At 28.7% G+C, this 23,334-nt stretch overlaps 1 protein-coding gene and 1 long non-coding RNA gene across 3 annotated transcripts in view; both read right to left on the bottom strand.

The window, feature by feature from the left end:
- Positions 1-23,334, bottom strand: part of LOC142328638 (uncharacterized) — a 793,215-nt gene that overhangs the window by 401,699 nt on the left and 368,182 nt on the right. The window lies entirely within an intron of this gene.
- LOC142328639 (uncharacterized) overlaps positions 1-23,334 on the bottom strand; it is a 183,469-nt gene that overhangs the window by 47,589 nt on the left and 112,546 nt on the right. The window contains exon 3 of the long non-coding RNA XR_012757321.1: positions 11,259-11,291. This is a non-coding gene — a long non-coding RNA (uncharacterized LOC142328639). The remainder of the gene's footprint in view (positions 1-11,258; positions 11,292-23,334) is intronic.

Below are 23,334 nucleotides of genomic sequence, written 5' to 3' on the forward strand. Positions count from 1 at the left end.
ACGCATCTTCGCAAATCAGCTAATTTCGAAGTCGAGAGTTCCAATGTTCAAATCCTACTAAAGACAGTAACTTTTATACGGATTTGAATACTAGTTTGTGGATACCGGTGTTCTTTGTGGTTTGGTTTCAATTTACTACACATCTCAGAAATGTTCGATCTGAGACTGTACAAGATTACACTTCATTTACACTCATACATATCATCCTCATTCATCATCTGAAGTAATACCTGACGGTGAGGCTAAACAGGAAAAAAATCGTACGGTTTCAAAATAAGGAGAAAAAACTTAGTAGAAATAAACAAGAAAAAATATTTAAATAAAAAAATTATTTAATTTGAAAAAGTTAAATAAATAAATAAAAATTTATGTATAATTCTAAACTAATTTCTAAGATGAATTATTTTTATTAAAAACAGATATTTTATTTTAAAATTTATTTTGAAAATAAATTTTAATTTTTATGAATAAAGTATTAAACTTTTTATCAATGTCTTACGAGATGAATGACACTTGGTACAATTTGAAGTAAATGGGGAAAAAAACATTTAAATATTCATTATTTTTGAAGAGTACTGTATTTTCCAATCAATAAAATTTTTTCATTAGGAATCTAACGTTTTACTTCTTCAACATAAATACAATTTATTTTTTATTCATTCGATTGGAAAGAGAGTTAAATTCATTACCCATAAATTTTCTTGAAAATAATAAATCGCTAAATTAAATAGATCTAAATCTTCTTTCTTAAGCGATATAAAAGTTTTATAATTAATGTTTTATTAAGCAGCAACAGTGGGTGTTGACTTCTTTAAAGCCATTTATCTCCGATTTGAGATATATCTTGCAGTTTTTTATTGACCCATTTCATATAAGTGTTAATCAACTGTAATGCAGTAATTTTGTAGTAAATTTTTAATGTACAATTTTTCTTCTTTTAATTCTTACTTTTAAGAAGATTTATGAAATAAAAACCATTCAGTTATAGCTTTTACTTTTAATAAAAAAATAATTTTTTAGGGAGAAACTAAAGTAAATTTATTTGAGCAAAAAAAAGACACCTATATACAAACGAAGAAATCAAATCATGAACGGTTTACGGACTGCACTGATCCATTAAAAAACTTGACTAAATTACCATCTAATAATAAATTAAATTTAACTTAAAACACTTCCAATTCATTCCACGGTTAAATACGGTAATATTGAACTGAAATTAAGGAAGCGTGGAACTGTGAGATAAAATAAAGATGCTACTGAACAGTTTTGTTCGTAATAACGTTGCGCCGTGAAAAGGGAAGTCTGGTTGATAACACACTCTCTCAATCGCTCTCTCTCTTTCAATAGGGTTTTATCGTCTGGCATGATTGCAAAATGAAAAGGGTGAGTAGACACGACCCTCTAATACCTGCCTTTCAATCACATTCATACAAATGTATACATCTGAACGTAAAGCACGCGCACGCACGGACATACGCATGAATACATGCAATTACTAGGCAAGGAAATGCGTACTTTAATCGTTAGTCAATAAACGATTACTTCAATTCAGCAACCAGCTGGTGCCTCTGGTGCCGAGAATTTGAACTGTAGATGACTTTTATGAAATAGTAATTAAACTTAACCGTGCGAAAAAATGGTAGAAAAAGCAATTTGAACGTTTAACTAATATTCGATTTCTATAATATATTATTTTAATAGGTTATTTATCGGTCATTTAAATATAAAATGAAATAAATTGAAAAATTATTATTTTTACAGGAATTAAAAAAGTATTCGAACTTCAAATTACATTCAATTTTACCACTTTAAACAAATGTTATTTTTATTATCAGTAGTATCAACAAAGTTTTTTGTGATGAAATAATGAGAACTTGTAAAATATTCAGACTCTTGATCCATACATGACCCAAAAGTAAAAAAATAAATACAGTGAATGATGATAATTGTGAGGAATCTAATTCTGGACGCTATTAATAACTGTGACAATTTTAATGGATAAATTATTATAATAATATATAATGGATTATCTTTTTCTTCTTCTTCAAGATGCATCTCCTTTGAGGAGGTTTGCAATAATCATCGCTATTTTGACCTTTGACACTGAATTTCGTCTCGCCCAGCTGCTTTTCCGATTTTCATTGTTTTTATAGTGAGATAGAAGTTCTTTATAGCATAAAGAACTTCTATCATGATGTTTGGCCCCTCTATAGCATTTTGATGTATTCTCATACTTCTTGTATCTTGAAATAGCTCTTCTATATATTCCTTCAACCGTAGAAGTTTATGCGCTGGTTCAATCAAGATTTTGCCTTTTTTATCTTTAATAACAGCGGATTATCTTTTTCTGGTTGTTCCTGTTTGCTCTTTAATTTTCTTATGCAAATTTTGGTTGTCATATTTCATTTGTAGCTCCTCTATGTGTTCACACTTTTCCGAAATCCATCTCTCCTTTGCTTTCCTAACTATCTTGAATGACATATATTTCATGTAAGGGTAAAACTGGGAATAGTGAAAAATTATCGAATCCTGGCATTTTACTTACCGGCAGTAGCCGTATTGCTGCTATAGCATAGTAAGTAGCATAGCTATATTGGGAAAATATAGCGATCAGCCAACATTTTGGGTATCGGGTTTTTTAAAATGTCGAAGTTACAAGACACCCGTTCTCCAAAAACACTCCAAAAAAGTTATAGAATTTTCCGGAAGATATATGTACGTACGTGTATTGGCTTGTATTTTTATATTTCCGGTCTGGCTCATCATAGATTTGAAAGTGGCTCAAAAAACTTCTGTAAAAATGGACCATTGAAGGCATTAAATTTTGAACAAAATTAAAAACGGGGGATGGGTGGTTTTGCAATTTATAATTACTGACGTTTTATAGTGATCATAGAAAATTGTGCTTTAATACGATGAAAATTAAGTTATTTTAAAATCCCAAAGTTTTAAGTTAATCGGATTTAGGGATAGGGGTTATTAATATTATTTTTAAATAATTATTTGCCCATATCTCGAAAACCCGTTGACCGAAAAATTTTATATTTTTCAGAAATAAAAATAATATAATTTGGCACAAATCAGAGTAAAGTTAGAGCTAGTACAACGGGTCTTGCAAATCGCTTAATAAAGCATTTATACAATAAAAAAATTATTTCCAGAAAACAAATGTTAGGCATTATAGTACAGTTATTTTACCTGAATATTTGTATGCCTTATATATGAATAAAATAAACGAAATTGAAGAGTTAGAGAAGAAGAGAGTAAAATATTAAGAAAAATATTTGGGACATTTAAAATTGAAGAAATAAGTGGAGGATTAGGAAAAAATGAAGAGCTTTATAATTTTAATGACAGATTTCAGGTGTTATATGAAAAAGAAGATTGAAGAATGGAAGAAAAAACTAACAAAAGAATCTAGGTTTGTATATAATAAAAAAAAAAACTAAAAACACCTGGATGAAACTTTAAAGAAAACTAAATACCTCAAAAAAATTATCTTAATAGGCTATAATATAATAAATCTCGAAATATTATTTTAGAAAAAAGGATATACAGGAAAAATCGAAAAGAAATATGACTAAGACGGAGTTAAAAGAGAAAGCGAAGACATGAAGAAAAAATGAAAAAATATTGGGATGAAAGGAAGTCAAATGAGAAAAAAATGATTAAGATATATTTATTGTGATCCTAAGTTGGCCAACACAAGAAGAAATTTGGCACAAATATAATTTGCTACATATATCCCAGCTTTGATCTGATTTTCGAGCCAATCGGACATAGGGCATCACGACATCCATTTTTTTAAATATTTTTTTTGCCTTGCTGAATAACATTGTACCGAATTGGGCTGACTTATTGATGTAAATTATTACTTAAATAAATAAAATTTTAAGCTGTAAAAACAATGTGACTGAATGAAACCCGTTCTTAAAATATCAATTTTTTAAACCTTAATTTTAAAAATCAAACTGAATTTACTGTTAATGCAGATAAATGGGAATTATTTAAAAAGAGGCCTTGTGGGACCCGAATCAAAACGTCGTTTTAATTTTTGATACGTTATCTATTTTTCAAGTTTTGTTTGTTATTAATAATGCTGTATGAAGTACCTGTTGAATAATGGATCCTAAATTGTTTTACTAAAAATTTTTAACTTTTTAACGATTATACTCTAAAACAGTACTACTATATAATATTAAAAAAAAATCATTTACTAAGGGGTCAACCGAGACCAAAAATCCTTTTTTACTGGACGTTTGATATTTTTTTACAGTTTTACTCTAAATACTGCTTAATCCATTAATTTTTAAAAACCTCATTGCATTTTGAAAAAAAAATCCTGTCAGGGGCAAAGCCAGTAAAGTTATACGACCTTTTGTCGGCTTTTTTCCACTTAAATGTTTTATCTAAAAGGTGAGCGAAGGAATTAATTCTGCAATTTTAAACGGTATATCTCCTTGAAATAATAAATATTAGGTGAAATCTTTTCATAAAAAAAGATTTTCTTCATTAATTGATATTAATTTTTAAGCAATCTCCAGAACGAGATTTTTTTGAGTCTTACTAAAAACTGAGTATTTTGAAATAGTTCCTGCTAGTTTCGGTTTAATTTTTTCAGTCTTTGGTGATTTTTATTTTAATTTGTTTGAAAAATATTGTTAAAGTAATGTTAATCTAACTATCGAGGTCATTTTTAATGTTACAATCATTTGGATATAATAATACAAGTAAGTAATAATCAGGAAAAAAAGTTGCTTTTAATGTAATTTTCCCAGGAACTTGTCTTAAGTAAGTTGCCTGTCACTCTTGTCGATTATCTCAGAGTTATTAAGAAAATCATTCGATATTTTTCAGAAGCATTAATGTTATTGAAAACATCAGCAACATCACGATCGTCGATTACTAGGTGCTGTTGGCAATATATTTTTTAAATGAAAAAAAAAAATGTTTAATAAACTTAAATTTATCGACAACCCGTTGAAGGGTACGAAAGAGATTTGATGAACGAGAAAAAATATTTCATTATTCAACGAAAAGAAGAAAAACCATGTACGAAGAAAATATGTCTGATCCACAAAAATGCGCGTTCTCACGCTGTTCAAACATAGCAGAACAATTGCCAAAGTTTTGGTGGGAGATACTGGATCAGTCTTCGCATAGGACGTATCTGTGGGTATCTGATTTTCATAGTTTTCTGAAGTTAAAGCAATTTTTTTTTTGCGCAAAATGCATGCAAACTTTAACCAAATTTGTCAAGGATCAAAAAGTAGAGTTTTTGTACGAGGAGATCGTCAAGCTATTTCCCGTTCTAAAAAATGCTCGGAGATTAGATTGAACATAAGCTATTCAGGGAATTTTTCCGTGGTTTAACAAGAATTATTGTACGTTTTGCATCCACGAAATAAATATAAATCATTGTTTTCTACAGATTTGTATTATAAGAAAAAAATATCCATATGTAATATTTGTAATATTAAAATATTAATTAATAAATTTAAAATAGTAAATATTTATTAATACTGATATTTCTTATTAATATTAAATAAGTTATTTCTTTTTAATAAAAAACTGAAAAGCCTATTACGAATTAAGTAAAATAAATATTATATGCAGAGAAAAAAATATGCCATATCAACAGAAAATGCATGAAACATAACGAACATTGACAAACATAAGGATCACGTCATTTTAACAATATAACATAGTGCCAATGTAATAAAGGGCAACGTTAATAAAGATTAATGTCATAGAAAACGTAAAGTGAAGAAAGAAATCTAAATGGAAACAATATTTTGTAAATTATAAAAATGATATTTTTCAATAGCATTTAAAATATACCTGCAAGTTTAGTGACCGATGTATGTAGTTCCTGATTCGGATGAATTTTGGGTATTTTCATAAAATTGTCGAACCACAGTCAATTTTCATAATCTGATAATAATAAACTAAAAAAGGTATCATGAGTATTATTACGTTTCGTACATATATTTTCTTAACAAATTATAAATAATAAAACTTAAATTTGTTAGAGCAAAATATTTACAAACGAAGGGTAGTGAACAATGATTAGCAAATAATTGTTGAAAAAGAAAAGGGGATGATGAATTAGGAAACCCCCAGATGCTCAGTTTGTATTAACGGTTAGGGTATTATTAGGGTAGGTTTCCATTCCAGAAGCCTTTAGGGGATTTAAATCTACCCAAAGTAACAGTAGGAATATAGATCAGCAGAGTGGGACGAGGTAATTCCACCATTTTGTACTTTTATGCCGTATTTGTACCATTACTACCCTAACATATAAATGCACGTTCGTCTGTGTTAGTTAGAACCCATATAAACGCCTGAGTTACGAACGTGAAAGCAGGACGGTCAAACAGAAGTGACTCAGTATAATTTGCACTGTCGATCAACCCCCAAAATTCAACACCCCATGGTTTTTACGACCCTTTCAAGAATACCACCCTAATACTGATCAATATGGTTCAATAATTGTACAGATAGATCAAAATTAAATGTAGGTTTCCATTAATTTTACTGTCAATTACGGTGAAAGAAAGCTGAACGGGTAATACATCCATTTTTAATTAAAATGTAATTAACTTAATAATAATAATAATGAAACAAAATAAAATGTTTATAAACATTAAACTTGTTGCCTTTTAGGATAAAATTCATATTTTTCAAATTTTTGTTTTAATTATAGCGTCTTAGAATGCACAAAAATCTAGAGAAACAGTTAATTATATATTAGTAACTACAATTAAGTAATTTTAATAATTATCTTCATAATAATAACATTTGTTAACTAAAACAACAAAATAAAAATTATATAAAGAAATGCATTTTAATTTTACGTAATAAAAATAATACACGTTTCTTAACGAGAGACATTGAATATTAATTTATAGTATTCGGATTATATCTTTACCGATACATTTAAACTTAATTTAAAATTTCTAAATAACGGTAAAAAAAATCAACCAATGTTTCATTTTATACTTCGATAACTTTTCTGAATATCTGTTAATATGTACGTAAATTAATACATATTTATAATTACATATTTATAATTACATATTTAATTTAACTCGTAAAAAATATCAAAATTTTATTATTTTCATTAATTTTTAAAGATAAGCGTTCCTGATTGAAATAACTGTTGATTCAAAAATGGCCGAAAATTGGAAAATATTTGTTCGAAAATTTTCGACTCAACAATGAGAAACAAAAATACTTATAAAAATCATTTCTATACAATAACTAGAGATGGAAGTGTATGTATTTTCTTAAAGGCATACTATCGTCGAAGAAATAATTGGAACGTCGTAAATCTTAAACGAATGCTTGGAAATTGTATATACAAAAAAAGGGGTAAACTGAGTTTCTCCGTGTTTTCATTTAAATGTAAACGACGCATTTATTGCTGTTTAAACAAGTTCGTAATAAAATAACGTAAAAAATCAAGAGAAATAGGCATTAAAAATGTTCAAAATAGGCTATAGTATCGTTATCTATTCATTTATTTTGCTCCTAGTAAAAAAATTATAGTTCAAACTCAAGTATTTTGTTTTGTTAAGTAGATTCTTTTAAAAAATTCATACACGTGACACACTAAGAGATCTAAACACTTATATCGTATAATTAATTGGCACTTTAAACAGAACATGTACCTACGAAAAACCATTTTTTTTCTTTTTTCTTTTTTTTTTTGTTTAACCTCCGGGACCACCGTTAGGTATTACTTATTAGGAATAGTTAGGTTAGGAATAGTTATGGTTTATTCTCTGAGAATCCATTCTAATAAAAACAATTCAAAATAAGTATGCACAAAATATTTTTACTTTTAAAAGAGGTGCTTTGTACCTCTCCTAGGAAAATGTCGTTTTTAAATTCAGATGGCACTTTAGTAAAATATTTTAACAAAAATAAAAATTAAACTTTACACATCTTTACGAGCGAAAGTTCACTTAAATAGATCTTCAACATTCCTCAGTACAATGGATTTTACGAAGGTTTTTAGAAATTTTGATTGAGGATCCTTTTCTATTTTATATATTTATAACCGTAAAATTAGATTAAAGTTAAACAAAATGGCAGAATTAATTTGTATCGTGTATTTATTTCATGTCGTCATTTAAAGTACGAAAAAATAAATAAATGATTTCTAATGATTTTATTACTGCTTGTCATTTATTTGACTTTAAATTTAATAGAGTTTGTTTAAAGTCAAGTGAATAATTTTTCTATTAAGGAACATTCACTAAAGGGATGACAAGTGAGCTAAGATTGGAAGACAACAGTGTATGCAGATCACATTATTTGAACGATTTAAGTCTTAGCCTTTGTTTTAAATTAAAAAAAAAATAATTTCTCATTTAAAATTTTTCGAAGTATGAATTTACATAAAAAAAATTTAGCAGTTTTTCCTCATATTCAGTTAGTAATTGTAAAAAAATGATATTAAGATGTAATTTAAACTTAGATATAGTCACGTTGACAATAAGAAATAATATTTTATTTTATGTCATTATTTGTCTGCGGTACTGTATTTTTAAATCAGAAAAAGACGATATTTTACATGTTCCACCAATTACTAATTTATTAAGGGATTAGAAAGCCTGTCTATTATTATTATTTTTTAATAAAAATAAAACCGTTTTAGACCTCCTAGCATAAACTGATTTTTAATTTATTTAAATAATTTCAGCATACAAAAAGTCCAGTCGTTCAAGAAACATTCTGGACGTGTTCTATTTAAACTCATTTTTATCTGTTTTTAACTTTGATTTCGCGCCGCTTCTTTACACCTTTATAAAATTTTGTAAAAAATCTAATGTGGATACCACATGACTTCCTTGTACGCCTAATAAATTATGGATGGTCAAAATGGAATTTCCGTTGAAATATAAAAACTGAAACTTTTCGCGATCACAATACTTCCTTTACTTCGTACAAGGAAGTAAAAACAAATTTTTCGACCGATTTGAAAATTTTTCGATTATTGGCATTTTGAAAAGAAAACTGGAAGAGGTATAAATACGTCTGATATACGTGCACAAATACTTTATTTTAAGCGGGGTTCCTACAGATTGCTCTGCATCCCTCTCACTCAGATTGCTCTACCTCTTCTCACTCATCCGTTGAACATATCCATACCAAATAATTGTTTTTCTTAAATTATTTTACTTATGGAAGTTGTCCTTTTTACCCAGTTTTCAAAATCGACACGCTCTACGGGAAAAATCCATTTTTAAAGCCTCCAAACGATCCCTATTCCTTTTTCTCACCTGCCAGCACTCTGAGCCATGTCATATTTGCTTCAACTACCATATTATACCTTTTTTTAGTTCTGACTGTAAAGTTTGATAGTCAAACTATTCAATGTCCGAATCGCGGGTCTTCCTTGACCAGTCCTATCTGTGATATTAGTCTCAAACCCTCCATTTTCAGAAATAATTTCCCATCTTTAGAAATTTTTTTTTTCCCAGGCGCTTAATCTTATAATAATTTTGCACACCACCTCCGCAAATAAACCCTCTCTTCTCTTACCTATTAGCACAACGTATCCCGTATTCCTTAAATTAGTATTCATGGCCTGTTATTCCTCTCTTAATTCCTTAGCATATACGAGATATCCTCAGCATCATTAGCCAACAACATTAAATCGTCCGCAGTTAACTCTTAAAAGGCTAGGAGAAGAAAACCCGGATAAAATATTACCCGGTCCTCCAGGTTGGGAAATGAAGCGTTGGGCCAGCAACCCAATATTCGGAAAATATTCTTTGTTGCTCAAGATCACGATAGACGTACACAAATTACTATTGTAATTTTATCAGCACATCTACAGATAAAATAAATAAAAGAAAGGAGAAAATTACATAATTTTTGTGGGATTTTCCAGCTACAGGGGCAACAAAAATCCCATAAAAAATAATGGGTACTGGATTTAAAGAAAGCTCAAAACGTTTTTGATAAAAAGTTTTTGAGCTTTCTTCAAATCAAGATAGATCCAGTATACTAACAGTGATACAACAAAGGACTACGTATCTTAGAAATGAACATTTTATCTATGTCTCCATATAATTTATTTTCCGAATTGATAATTCTTGATACGAATAATTAGTTAGGGTTATTTATTAAATCTTCCGACTGCAAAACGATAAAAAAAAATTATTTCTTTCCAAATTTTTACTTTTTCAATAAAAATCAATGAGTTAAAAAAACAAATAATTCCGCTTTTAATTTTAATTAAATTTTGTATGGAGTTAGAGGTACAGATTTAGTATGCCGATCAACAGAAGTATAAATTAATTTTGCCGAACATATTGGAATTTAATACATTATATTTCGGTTATTATACCGATATGAATAAGCTGTTTGATTCATGATGTGGCTTAGCGGTTAAGTTCTTAATCCGAGCTTGAACATACAAATTCAGTGCTAGTGTAGCATTTTGTAAATAATTTTATCCATTTGTATAATGTTACCCACTCCTCTTTAAAATATATATTTATGTTTAATTTATCCTTAGGATAAAATTTTATTAAAATACATTAAAAAAAAAATACTTTTTTAATTTTTTTATAGAGATTCTCGCACATTTTTAAATTCTACACCGCTCTATATTCATGACTCAAAAATAAACATAGGACATCGGTTTTTTATCGTGAAATTCAATAATCTACCATCTTTTTTTTAAATATTCATTGTACTATTCAATTAAAAAGTGGATGGAAAAAGGTACTGACAAAAATTAAAGCAGTTACCTATTTATTCAATCGTTAATTATCTCAAGTTTTTTTTTTAACCATCGGGACCACGGTTATGTATTGTTTAAAGGATGAGGTGAATGACGAGTAGCGTATGAAAATGGTCTGGGATTCGAACCCAGGACCTCCGAATGAAAGGCCGAGACGCTACTATTCGCGCCACGGAGGCTGGCTAATTGTCTCAACTTAAAAATGTATATATCTTAAGATTCTAACATCATTTACAACTATGTATTTATTATTATTATTATTAATAATAATAATAATAATGATAATAATAATAATAAAAGAATACAATTTTGATGAATAAAAACATACATGTAACTAATTTAATTAAAATTAATACATGTCTTTAATTGTAATTTTAGAAATATGATTAGAAACGTGAGGCTAATTAAACTTAATTAAAAAAATACATAATAATTCCATTAAAATCTTGTAAAAATATAAACAGTTAACTATAATTAAAGAATGTTTATTACTTACTCGAAAAATCTTAAAATGGAATGTAACTCTCACCTGTAACGTAAACAAGTAACATTAGTACTAATTACTGCAGTACTTAAGTAAAAAATAAATATTCTTTCTATACGTAACAACATAATTACCTATATATATATAAAACGGTGAATAGTAACTTTATATGTAATAAAAAAGTTAGATGTGATAGCAACTACAGTAAGCCAACTGTGTCAAACCCAAATTTATCATTTAGCCATTTGAATGAGGTAATCTTTTAAATGTCAAAAATATTCTTCTAACGCCTAAAAACTTATTAGCAATATGCAAATAGTCTTTAAAAATACAACAAACAAGATTAACATGCCTCTTTTTTCCCTTCCAAATTATAGTAAGCAAAAAAATATTATGCGACATAGAAACAGAGTTACCTCTTAAAGTTATTGGAAATTTTATGTAACTAGCTAAATTCAACACAGTAGATATTAAATTATGGAATTTTAAAAGATAAAACATGTTCAAAAAGAGTTTTAAAACAGATCTTTATTATTATTATTATTGATTTGTAACAACTCTGAGTGAGTGTGAGGGTGCGCGCGCCTTATAACAAATATTAGTATACGTTTTTGAAAGGTATATTGCAGTGTTTCCCAACATGGGACCCACGCCCCAAATGGGGGCAATTTGATTGTTAAGTGGGGCAATTCGCAAATGGACTCGTCCAGAATTTAAGTTAACCATATGGCGACTCAGTCGCTACTCCAGCTGGGAAAATGTCCTGCATAGGTAACTTCTGTCCGCCACGTTCGTAGCCGTGATTTCACTATTAGACGCTAGGGGCGGTCGCCTGTTTGTGCAAAGAGTTAAAAGGAGAATCGTTGGTTTGAAATAAGCGTCCGTTAGAACTGTTGTAAAAGTATCATTGATTTAAAATAAATATACATTATATAAATATAAGTAGAAAATATTTCTGTTTTATTTTTATTTATTTCAGTTTTAGAATCATCATTTACCAGAAAAAGTTTTCAAATGGAAAATATATGTTATCTTGGGGTGGGGAAAATATTTCATATACATTTAAATATGCATTTTTACTTCGTACAACGAAGTATTGTAATCGCGAAAAATTTCGGTTTTTAGATTTCACCGGAAATATCCATTTTGACCATCCCTAATCCATTTCGTTCGGCGTGACGTTTGTACGTACATATGTATCTCGCATAAGTTAAAACCGATTAGCCGTAGAATGTTGAAATTTTGGATTTAGGACTGTTGTAACATCTAGTTGAGAACTTCCCCTTTGGATTGCATTCGACTGGGCCAAAAGTGTCCAAAAAAACCCAAAATCCAAACAAATTGGATTTTTTACTTTTTCTTAACTGTAGTAATAAGCCCTGATTGAGAGCTTTTCAACAATATATCATAAGTGGTACTTATTTTCATTGGTTCCAGAGTTATAGCCCAATAAAACTTTCAACTAATGAAATATTTGGATCTTACAAGGGGAAACCACATCGCTTCGTTTAATAGGTGTACAAAGTAGTCATGTATTGTCTATATCAAATCTTTTAGTTTATGTTTTCTCCAAATCAGATTAAATTAATTTTAACACATACTTTTTTTTTAGTTTTTTAATTAATCCTATATTTAATTTTTTCAGCCCATAGTAAAATGAATGGTGTAAGCAAGAAAAAAAATTCGTCAGTATTGGGAGAAATATTTAAAATTTGATTTCATACCAGCTGTCCACGATGAACGCTCACGTTTTTGTCTTTTATGCCAACAATACTTGACCAATGAGTCAATGAAGGCGCATTTGAAGGCGAAATATAGTACTCATATTAATTCAGATTTGAATTACTTTCAAACTTTAAAGAAAAATTTTGAAAAAAGAGCAACATTAAATTTACTGCTCATACTGCAACTGTCAATTGTACTCTTGAGGCTAGTTATCAAATTTCTTTATTCATCGCTAAATCTTGGTATTTAATCAAACTATCAATATCAGCATTTCTTAAAACGGTCTGAAAAAAGTGAAGAAAACCTGAAAGTTATCCCACTGGGTAACAATACTGTTAGCAGAATAGACAAAGTGAGCGAAGCTATTGAAATACAACTTGTTTGAAAGCTGAAAACAAGGAAATTCTCAGTACAAATGGATGAATCCACTTTCAGAGACAGTGAGGCCGTATTGATAATTTACGTAAGATATTGATAAAGGGGATTTTGCTGAAGAAATGTTTTGTAAATCATTAGAAAGCACTACTACCTCCAAAGATATATATAATAAGTTAAAAAATTACTTAGATGTCAATAACATACTGATGAAAAACACATCATCTTGTGCTGCAGATTGTGCTCTTAATATGATGGCAAGAAAAATGGCTGCTTAAAATTGATGAAAATGAGAATCGAAAATGCTTTTTGTGCATGTGCTATTCATAAAGAAAACTTGGTAGCTAAAAACATTTCGTCTGTTCTACATGAAATACTAAATTCATTTATAAATGCTATTAAAGCTAATGCCAAATGTGAGCGTCTCTTTAAGCTATTTTGTGAAGAAGAAAATGTAGACCATCTGAGACTTTTACTTCACACTGAAGTAAGATGGCTCTCAAAAGGGAACTGCTTGAACAGATTTATGGAACTATTTGATACACTAAATGATTTTTTAAGCGGCAAACCTGAAATGAAGTATCTGTTACGGTCGATAGTAAAGCATTTGTGTGAGTTACTTAACCGATATCTTTAAAAAACTAAATATATTTAATAAGTAACTACAAGGAACAAATAAAACTCTTGTCGATACAAAAGCGAAGATATTTGGTTTCATTACCTATATTGAATTACTTCAGAAATATATTACAAAAAAATATTTTGAAAAGTTTCACGGTTCCAAAAATGTGAAGTGACTGATACCGCTATACTTTTTATTGTCGATCATCTGAAAGTTCTATCGGCTGATTTAAAAGAAAAATTTTCTAATTTGAAAAAAATTGATTTTCCAACTTAGACGATCAAGTCAATGTCAATGGATAAGTCTGATATTTCAATTATGCACTATCAAAAAGAACTCGCAGAAATGCAAAATGATGAGTTAGTTAAAATTTTATTTAATATAAAAGGAGCGATGGCATGGCTTTGTGAGGAAACAGAAACCAAATATCTAAATTCAACCAAATGTGCAAGAAACTTTTTTTTAACGTTACCATCTTCATATTTAGCTGAATGTGGATTTAAGCTCCGATAAAGCTCATCAGAGATTTCTTTGCCGAGGGGGGGGGGGCGACCGGAATCGTCACAGCGGGTGTTTTGCCGTACGGGGGTTGGGATGAATATGGATGTAATGCCATAATGATTTCCTGTTAAAAAAAAAGAACGGGGAGACTTGAGACTGAAGCTAACTAAATTGGAACCTAAAATAAAATCTCTTTGCAGCAAGGATAAAAAAATCTCAAACGCAAGGATCTCACTAAATTTAAATAATAAATAATTACTAAAAATTAAAATAATATAGAAAAATCTTTCATTAAAATCATTTCGTACTTGAATTCAGTTCTCCGTTATATGTTTTGAAAATTTACTTATTGTTTTTCCTTAACAACTTCTTCCGAAAACCTACCATTTAAGGCACTTCAGTGAAAAATCCAATTTTTGAATATTAAAAATTATGTATATGTTACATAGGGGGGATAAGAATTTTAGAAAGGCTTTGGTGGGGCATGACACAGAAAAGGTTGGGAAATAATTTGCGGTCCAATAGTAACACCACAATACATGTTACGAAGGCCCATTCGCTGTTTTTAGGTAATGAAACAAATGTTAAGCTAAAAGGATAGTAGAATGATTCGAATTCTGGCTGTCACTGCCATGGCTCCAAGCATCAAAATCGGTTGCGCCGTCTGTGTAAGTTATAGAAACGTATGCTACATCACTAACTAGATGTGATGGAGCGGAAAGCGTGTCTGTAGCAACAGGCCGACCAACAGTATTCTAATTGTATAATTCACTCTCTGATTTGCGTGTCTTTCTATAGGGCAAAACATTTCTTAATAATGGTGTACGTTAAATACCATTGAATTTACATACAAATGGCGTAATTCAGTAAAAAATCTATTTCTCCGACAAATTACACAAATAGTCAAAAACATTGTTTCATAAAAATACATCATCTATCTAATAAATAAATAAACGTTTTGTTTATTTATAACTCAAAGCTAAAAAGCAGATTTTAAAAATATTAGTAAACTTTTCGTCGCGTTCGCATTATTCCAATGCATACTAGCTGTTTTTTTTTATCCCAATGTGATCGGAATAGAATTTTTTAAACCATTTATTAAGTTAAATTCCATAAGGTTAACAATTGATATCTCAAATACATAACGTATTAAAAAATAGGCATTATATTCATCAGAAAAGTAAACACCATCGATCTGATATTATCTGAAGGTATGTTAGCTTAATTGACGTTCAAAAGTAAGAGTACTTGATACATAGAAAAAAAATTTCATTGTGAGAGTTAGCTAATTGAACATAATAAATAATAATTAATCCTATTAAAAACTCTTTACATACAACAAGAATGTAAAACACAACATAAAAGATAATTCCATGATTAACATACAAATAAGTAATAATTCTCACGTAATTTAAAAAAATATATAATTAATCAAGGGAGCATTGTACATTAATTAATTAATCGGATGCGTGTAAAATTTTATTTAAAAAAAGGAGTATAAAATTAAAAATTACGTGGTAGTATTATTAAATTAATTATTAAGTAAAACGATTAGGCCACTTTAAATACTAATATTTAAAACGAACACTTAAATGCTGTCTCTTCGAACAGCTGTACAAATTCACTCTAAAACTGTGAAGAATTTACAAGTGAGCAGTTCTTTCTTTTAAGAATAAGGAATATTTAAAATGAACAAAACGGGAGGGATCTTCATTTTAAGCTCGATGATACAAGAAGGGCGATTCCCTAGAATAATAGATGTAACATGAAAAGAAATAGAATCCCTTTCAGCTAAAATTACAATGCTTAATTAAAATAAAATTTTAATTTCCGACCGGAAGAAGCAATTTCTTTAAATTAAAAGAAATAAAATAATATTCAACTGTCGACCTCCGTGGCTGAGTAGGTAACTTCTCGGCATATTGTGCGGAGGTCCCGTGTTCAAATCCCGGTCAGGCATGGCATCTTTTCATATGCTACCAATCTCCACCGAGCTAATGACCATAGATATTTGATGTCCAATCTTTCATAATAATAAAAAAAACAAAAAAAAATAAGTTTTGTTCAATTATAATTATTAATCACTATTTTTATAATTACAACAGTATCAGTTATGTTTTAAAAATAACTGAAAAAAGGAAAAAGATATTTCTCAATATTATTTCTCTACTTATTACTTCCTTGTATGAAGTAAAGAAAGTATTGTAATCGCGAAAAATTTCGATTTTCAGATTTCGACGGAAATATCCATTTTGACCATCCCTGAATCCATTCTGACTAGTTTCGGCGTGACGTCTGTAAGTACGTACGTATTTACGTATGTATCTCGCATAACTCAAACACGATTAGTTGTAGAACATTGAACTTTTGTATTTAGGACTGTTGTAACATCTAGTTGCGCACTTCTCCTTTTGATTGCAATCAACTGGGCCAAAAATGTGTATAAAGTCAGACCTCTAAATAAAGCGGGGTTTCAATTTTGAAACATTTGGATTTTAGACTTTTCCTTAACTGAAGTAATAAGCCCTCGTTGAGAGCTTTTCAACGATGTATCATAAGTGTTATTTATTTTCATTGGTTAGAGAGTTATAGCCAAATAAAATCTTAATGAAATATTTGAATTTTACAAGAGGAAGGCACATCGGTTCGAATCCGACTTCATATACATATATATATTTTTAACTTTCTTTTATTTTAAATATATTGATTTATTAATAATTATTAACCTCTGACTGTAAAAAAAAAACTGTTTAACAATTAATAATAATTCAATAATAATACAAAAAAAAAAAAAAAATTGAAAAAATCAGAAGTTAGTGAAATAAAATTTTATGTACATTTCATTTTAATTCAAAACTTTTTACAATCAGAGGTTAATAATTATTAATAAATCAATATAATTAAATTTAAAAAAAAGTTAAAAAAATATATGTATAGGAAGTCGAATTCGGATCAATTGTGTGCATGATTACGGATCCGACACGTTCTCACACAGCACATATCTACTTCAGCGACGTATAACAAAATTAATATATGAACTAATATAAAATGCTAAGGAAATTTTTAGGGCCATTTTTCTTGAATATAATTGAATATTGCGTGTTAGTATTTTGTGATGAAGACACGTATACAGTGTACTATTCACACACGCAATATGGTTCAAATCGGTGTCCCGAAGCCTGTGCCTTCCCCTTTTTGGCTATAGTAATATGGATCTTAGGTGCCTTAATACTGATTTAACTTTTTGTAAAAAAAGGTTACTATTGTTATTTTCTTTCAGAATTAGAAATAATTTGCTTTTTTCAGGTTAGATTGTTGAATTAATAATTGTATACGTATATGATGTTAATAAAAACTAATATTTTATGTGAACTGTCTTTATTAAATTAATATTTTATGTAAATGAATATTATTATTGTGAACTGTCCACTTTATTAAACAATTGGAGAATCGTATCTCAGCTTCAAATGAAATAAGTTTAAATGAAATACAGCAAAAAATGAGTACATGCAATTTAATAGGCGTAATCAATATGTATGTGTGAATAGGTAATTAATTACAATTTTTAATGTAATTTAACAGGTCATGTGGTGTCCAAATCAGATTATCTTATAGAAAAATTCATTTCTCGTTAATTTATGTTAAGATATTAAAAACCTACATTTATTTTTATTTTTTTAAGGTAAAAACTCTCGAGTTATTATTAAAGAATTCAAGTAAAAAAAAAAAAACAATTACAATTATTCATTCAAATTTAAAGTAATATATTAACTTCTACTCAGGTCGCAAGCACATCATTGAATGTAATGTACATCGTTATTGAAAACATTTGGTAGTGTTTCTTATCGCATTAATTTCCAATACTATGCATAATAATAGATAATATAATAGAAGAAATCTGTAAGAATATTAAGGACCGTAATTCGGAACTAAATCTTGAATAAATTAGAATACTACCAAATCTAAAAAAAACATTCCTGCGATAATTTGGTGTACTTCATTCGTGAATCATACACTACATCAGCGATACTCTTTAATGAAATACTAGCTCAGAAGCTTGAAATAATCAATTATTATATATTTTTGGAAGAGAAATTTAATATAAAATTAAATAAACAGTAAATCAAAAGAAATGAATTCTAAAAGAAATGATGATGACCATGAGGGAGAGAGAGGGAGTGAGAGAGAGAGAGAGAGAGAGAGTGAGAGAGACGAAGAAGATTCTGAGTGTGAAAGGAGGCCAACCGACAATATTTTATTGTTTTAAATATTTAATTTTCCAATTATATATGTAAAAAAAATGATGAACACTTACATTATATATTTATATAAACATTCACGTAAGAACACAAGCCAGTTATAATTTTCAAATGAATTATGGAAAATTTTATTTTAAGCTAATACGATTAAACATTTGGCACTCTTCCGTATTTTTGCAGAAGAAATATTAAGAAATTTGGGGGAATTTCCGTGACATACCAAACTAAATCTACCTCGTAACCCGTCCCACTTTCCCCACTAGTCGTCAGCTTCCTCCCAGTCCTAATTAATCTTTTACAAATAAACACCTACACACAACATCTGCCGTTTTTACATTCTCTAAATGTCAACATATGTTTGCATATATTTATAAATGAATCGCAGTTTAGTCACGAGAAATTATATTAACAAAAAAAAAAAAAACCTAATTAGATAAGACATCAAAAGAAATTTATTTGACTTTGCATATGATTTTTTATTTTATTTTAGTAGCTGTACAGTAAAATATAATCAGTAAATACATAAAAGTTTTAATTACGTCATAAAGTTTAAAAAAGAGTCATGTTTACATGAAGTTTAATTTAAAATTAACGCATAAACACGTTTTTTCTTTTCATCATACTAATACATTTAATGTAAGATAAAAAATGGAAACTTTTTTTATTAATATTTTAGGTGATTTAATTCTCTAGAAAACCGATTGGTTACGCCTGGGAAATAAATATACAAAATTTATTTATTTGTATAAATTAATTTTTATTTTATTTATCTAAATGAACATTTTGTAACTTATCCCGGAAAAAGTTGCCCGAGTTTCAAGGAATCTCGTCTTTTGGTAGTTTATTATGTTTCAATCGAGTAGATTTTTATTTTATTTGATTTTTTTCTGGGCGAAAAACGTTTCGACTTTATCGCTCGAACACGATGTATGTATTTTACAAAAAACGAAATTCCAATAATAAAAACGCCCGGAAAACAAAACATGTAATATAAATACAAAAACAATTGAATAAAAAAACTAAAACAAAATTAAAACTTTAAGTAGAAATTTAAAAACAAAATTAAAACAAACTGAAATATTACAAATAAAGACAAAACAAAAAACTTAATCCAAATGTTAAAACACAAAAACATACAACTACAAAAAAGCTGATCTGATGAATCGAGTTACATGAATCGTTAAAAATTATCGAACAAAAATGATTCGTAATTAAATTTAATAATAATTATTTATTTTCGAGTAGAATTTCACATTCTTTCTTCGATGGTAGGATGCAAGTAGGCTCTGCAGGAAAATTATTATTTTTTTTACGGAAAATTCCTGCCTCCTTGTATTTAAGTGGAGGAAATAAAAATACCAAGGGTCACTACCCTACTACGCAGTCTTAATATATTATAATTAATTTATTTATTCCTAAAACTAAGCAATCTAAAACGATTATAAAAACACTTAAAATATTTTAATTAAAATAAAAGAAAGTAAAAAAGACGCATAAGAATAGAGTCCATAAAGGAATTTTTTAATAGAAAATTTAGTTTTCTATTATTAATGAAGGGAAAATTCTCTTTTTTTAAGAGGTAATATAAAAATCTCTCGGTTCCTAACAGCGTTATTTGTAGGGATTTATGGTTAAAAGAAGCGAAGAAGCAAAATAAACCTTTCATCACCTATATTACAGTTTGGATTATTATCGTATGCAAATCTATTAACACGCCGTAGGAAAATAAGTTAATAAGAAAATAAGTCATTAATAATAATTTTAGTAATTAGTTATAGCTGTGTAATTCGATGAAAAATTAAAAAATTGATCAGAGTGCGATAAGAAAATTTTTTTTTGTCTTCAGTCATTTGACAGGTTTGATGCAGCTCTCCAAGATTCCCTATCTAGTGCTAGTCGTTTCATTTCAGTATACCCTCTACATCCTACATCCCTAACAATTTGTTTTACGTATTCCAAACGTGGCCTGCCTACACAATTTTTTCCTTCTACCTGTCCTTCCAATATTAAAGCGACTATTCCAGGATGCCTTAGTATGTGGCCTATAAGTCTGTCTCTTCTTTTAACTATATTTTTCCAAATGCTTCTTTCTTCATCTATTTGTCGCAATACCTCTTCATTTGTCACTTTATCCACCCGTCTGATTTTTAACATTCTCCTATAGCACCATATTTCAAAAGCTTCTAATCTTTTTTTCTCGGATACTCCGATCGTCCAAGTTTCACTTCCATATAAAGCGACACTCCAAACATATACTTTCAAAAATCTTTTCCTGACATTTAAATTAATTTTTGATGTAAACAAATTATATTTCTTACTGAAGGCTCGTTTAGCTTGTGCTATTCGGCATTTTATATCGCTCCTGCTTCGTCCATCTTTAGTAATTCTACTAAGAGAAATAGTAGAAATTTCTACTAAGAGAAAATTTACATAAGAAAAATAATGTAAATATATTTCTATCATCAATTAACGGGATATTCAAATGTCCTGTAAAGGGAAAGATAAAACTATCAAAAAGACTTGCTGAAAAAGTTTCTTCACTCTTCCCAAGCACAATTCGTCGGTATCAGTCGAGTAAAAAGAATGTTTATTACATTATCGCATGTTTCATCGACTGATTTTTAAAATAATTAATACATTTTTCTACGATCGTAATTTTGTATTTTGTACGATAGTAATTTTACATTTATCGTAATTTTGTTTAATATATGACAACTATTAAGGCTATCATAAGCTTATTGAAGGAAAATCACAAACCGAACTGGAGTTCTATATTTACCTCTACAGTTCCATAATAGCCATCAGAGAACACTCTTAAAAAAAGTGTTTGTGTATAGACATTCTGTATGTCAGCAATGGCAGCAATTCTCTTTTAGTTCCTTGATGCAGCGGAAAGGCCACCTTTCTATGGATCATAATAATGGTTCGTGACATCTGTGGTGATACGAGTTCTTTTAATTTCCCCTCAACATGTGAATCCACTTTTATCTACAATGCAGATATCTACATTGCAGTTTAAGTTTTCCCCTACAACTGAAATAACATTTTACTTTCTAATTTTAGTTATAATACAAATTTGTTCGTCCAGTATTTGTTGTTTTACTTATAATGCAATTTTTTAAGCAGCAAAAAATGTTTCCAATAAACAAATTACATTTTACTTCAAAAAGATTTTTATGCTAATTTGAGAATAATTAATAAAATTCATATATTATAAGTATTTTTATATTTAATGAAAAAAAAATTAACGCCTTTTTTAATCAAAATGAAAACTAGTTTTATAGAAAAGTTTTCTAATATTCAAACAATTTTACAGAAAGAAATAACATATGTTTTTTAACTCAAATTAAAAGGAAAAAAGCTGACAACCCCGGAACACAGCTAAATCCGGAAAAATCCTACAACTGTGGGTTATTTCTGATGGAATATTTACACACACATACACAAAACTTAATTTTAAATATTTATCAGTTTATTTAAGTATAATATTTTTTCGTTTATTTAAATTAATGATTCTAATTGAAGCACGCGCGCATACCGTATTCAAATCGCAAGGGTATGGCGATACTATCGGCGACGGTCGGCACTAACTAAACTAATGTAATTTCACAACTTACATAGAAAAAGTTTCTCTTGTACGGTCGGCAGCTGGTGTAGTTGCGAGGTTTAACGCACTAGGAACTGATTCAACCGGACGATCGAGTTCGTGACCCGGCCAGACAGAATTAATGTTTTACAATTCATTTATTCTGTACTCATTTATTTTATTGTGACTAAAATACAAGAACAGATAGAATCGTTTTAACTAAATAATTCGATTATGCAAATAGAAGCATTAAGTATCTAGATTCAGGTTTAAACGTTAAAAATGATGTGATTTTCCAGTGTCATATTCATTTTATTTAGAATATGTCCATGAAAACGTTTCTTACATGTTTGGGTGACCCCAAAAGGATGTGTGTTCTAATGTGAAAAGTTCAAGCTAAACTTAAAAATTCAAATTTGAATGGCGTTGCTAAGAGAGTTATTGTAGCGGAGAAAATTATTTACAAAAAAAGAAGTGAAGGTTTAACAGTAAATTGAAAGATATTCAAAATCGTTGCAAAGAAAATAATAGTGTTGGAGGAATTTTAATTGATTATATGCAAAACTTGTTACTTACTTGCATTCCTGTGCAAGAAGTGTTTTATCTTCGTCAACTTTGGGTCAGTGGTTTTTGTACTATCGACTTCAAAACTGAAAAGTCTAACTTTGTAGTTTATCATTTCATGATAAATTACAAAGTTAAATGTTAAATGTTAAACTGCAAAGTTAAATGTTAAATGTTAAACTACAAAATAAATGAAAAGTATTGTATGAAGTGTTATGAAAAAATCATATCAATGATAATCATATCATATTCTCATGATGACTAACAAAAAAAAAAAAAAAAAAAAAAAAAAAAAAAAAAAAAAAAAAAAAAAAAAAAAATGGCCGTGAAATTCAATTTGTTTGTTCTAAGGCAATAAATTTTAATAATAAACCCATAAGATAACAATTAGTAATTCATAAAAAAAAAAAATTAAATAAATAAAAGAATAATCTAACAAAACGCAGTGATATAAAA

The sequence above is a fragment of the Lycorma delicatula genome, chromosome 8 (assembly GCF_047948215.1).
Source record: "Lycorma delicatula isolate Av1 chromosome 8, ASM4794821v1, whole genome shotgun sequence".
Taxonomy (NCBI): domain Eukaryota; kingdom Metazoa; phylum Arthropoda; class Insecta; order Hemiptera; family Fulgoridae; genus Lycorma; species Lycorma delicatula.